Genomic DNA, 2,878 nt, shown 5'->3' on the forward strand with positions numbered 1-2,878 from the left:
TTCGTACATTTCTGGCTCATATACAGCCCCACAGTTGTATTTATCCATTTTCATGCTTCACTGTAGCCATTATACACTGACTGTTACACTGTTGTCCAGTCTGCTATCGAAAATCAGTGTGCCATTGATTATTGCCACACAGCAATTGTTCATAAAGAGCACTGTTTTACAGGTTTAAAATATCCTGCTGCTTTATTTCTGTTGTCTTTTCTCAGTAAAGGTTTTCTAGCAGTTTCAAGCCCACCAAGGCCATGTTTAGCTAACTTATATCTTAATGCTTTTGACTAAACGGTTAGCACTTGCCCTTGTAGCAAGATCTTTACTGAATGGTCGCTTCACGCACAGAAAAGATACTCCAAGGAACTTTACATTACTTGTTGGCAGTTTGAGTTTTTCTTCGACTATTACTATTCTAGTTTCGAGAACTCTGTTTAGAGCCTTGCATATAGCACTGGGTAAAACTTGAAGTTGGACTGTTGATAATAGTCTTAAAGCTTCGACTTATAGATGCTTGCTATGCGTAATTTCCTTTCCAGCAGCCAACATCTTCATCAAAAGTTTCAAACTCTAAAATCGAATCATTTCCAATACTTATGTAGGTCTTATGCTGGTTTGACTCTTGCAAAGTACTTGTCTGACACTGAATTACATTATGTCGTGTCAGCATAGCACTGCATTAAGCAACACTTCATTATACACATAAATATTATTCTATCGTGTGTAATATGGATTATATACTTACTTTGTCCTCTGATTCCATAAGTACTTCCAGATATACACACACATAGATACGTACATAATAGACCACAAAAGCTGCTAGACTCCTGTCTCATGAGAGTCTATTACCCATTCTGTTAAACCATCAGATCTGGGATGATAAGGTGAAGTGTAAAGGTTCACTACACCTAACCTTTAAAGTACGTCAGCAAACACTTTGCTGTTGAAATTGGAAACCTGGTACATGTGAATTTCTTCCAGTTCTACTTTCCAAGTTCTTTGCTAACACATCAGCGAAAGATTGTGCTAATGTATCAATCAATGCAAAAGCTTTTGCCCACTTAATAAAATATCTTAAACTGGCCTGTATGTATTAATGACCTCTCACTTTCTTTTGAAGTGGGCCAGTGTGTTTGAGACCTATTCTTTGTAGAGGAGGCCCAATAATTTTCTTTTGGAGTTTGTCCTGCCTCATCAAGGAACAAACAGGCGTACTGAGCAACAGTACATTTCCTGGTGACTTCCCAGAAATATTGATAATATGGTTATTATCATATAAATTATTATTAATTAAAATAAATTTTTCGGATATGCCTCAAACTTGTTAAAGTATAATAACCATTTAGTTCACTAAGTGATTGACTTAACTGTGTATATCTGAAAAACATTAAACTTGTTTTTCTTTGTTTATCGACCTTAACAGCCTAAATAGTTTTACTAATCAATTTGCAAAAAATAAAAAAACGGCGTATGTGTGTTGCTCTAACTTCATGCTGCAAAGGTTTTGTGCGAAATCAGTTCCATAGTTCTGAAGAGAACGATTATTGAAATATTGAAATATATATATATGGGAATGAAATAAGGAAAAAAGTATACAGTGCAAGTTGATGCCACTTCGTCCTCGAAACTAAAACTGAATTAAGTTAACAGTGACAACATGAAATTAAGGTTTGTAGATCACTTTGTACTACACACTTGTAAAAGATAACATTGTGTTGTAGATAAGGAAAGCAATACATTTTTTTATGTTATAGGATTATCAGTAAGAACTAGCGACCTCTTAGAGAAAAGCTGAAGTAGGTTTTGTTTGATATGAAAACCAAGTAAATCCCCCTTGTTTATCCTGCAATGCTTACAAATACAGAATTGTCAAATTAAAATATTTCGTGTTTGTACTAATTTATTCGTCGAACAACGTTTGTTTCCTAATACCTTATGTCTTCATTAGTAAGTTACTCGACTCAAAATATGTATTTTATGTAAACATTTAAAAGAGTTTCTGTGAAAACCAGTGGAGTGCAATCCAGATAAGAAATTCTTGATAAAACAAAAGCTTATCTCATATACGAATTTAATTTAGTGTTGCATCTTTCTTCACTCTCAGATAGAAGATGGACAATCTCACATCCTTTCTTCGTTTTATACAGTTATTTCAATATTTTATTCAACACAATGCTGGTATCCTCGCAAGAACTAATAACAGAGCAAATAAGCCCGGCATGGCCAGGTGGTTAAGGCGCTCGACTCGTAATCTGAGGGTCTCGGGTTCGAATCCCGGTCACACTAAACATACTCATCCTTTCAGCTGTGGAGCGTTATAATATGACAGTCAATCCCACTATTTGTTGGTAAAAGAGTAGCCCAAGAGTTGGCGGTGGGTGGTGATAACTAGCTGCCTTCCTGTTAATCTTACACTGCTAAATTAGGGACGGCTAGCGCAGATAGTCTTCAAGTAGCTTTGCGTGAAATTCAAAACAAACCAATGGTCTAATCTGTATGAAACCTCCAATAAAAACAACTAATGAATTTAGTTGCATTTATTACCAGGTAAAGTATGTAACATCTACACGTCATTATCCAAAAGCCTAAGTACAAAACACGAGTTCGAAACAGCCAGATGTGTTTAAGAAAGTAATAGACATTGCTAAACTTAAGGGTGAAAGGGGCCTTAGTTATCATGGTAAGACTCCTGAAGCCACTTACACTTTGTATGATTGATCCCTCATTAGAATACGATAATCTTTAGGAAATGTTTTTCCTTCTCCGCAAGTATGATTTGATATCAAATACGCATGTTAAAATCGTTGTAAAAATAAAAGAGTAAAATCACTAAATCCCTGAAACAGAATCATGATAGATGGAACACCAAAAAATCGTGAGG

This window comes from Tachypleus tridentatus, chromosome 11 (assembly GCF_004210375.1).
Source record: "Tachypleus tridentatus isolate NWPU-2018 chromosome 11, ASM421037v1, whole genome shotgun sequence".
Taxonomy (NCBI): Eukaryota; Metazoa; Arthropoda; class Merostomata; order Xiphosura; family Limulidae; genus Tachypleus; species Tachypleus tridentatus.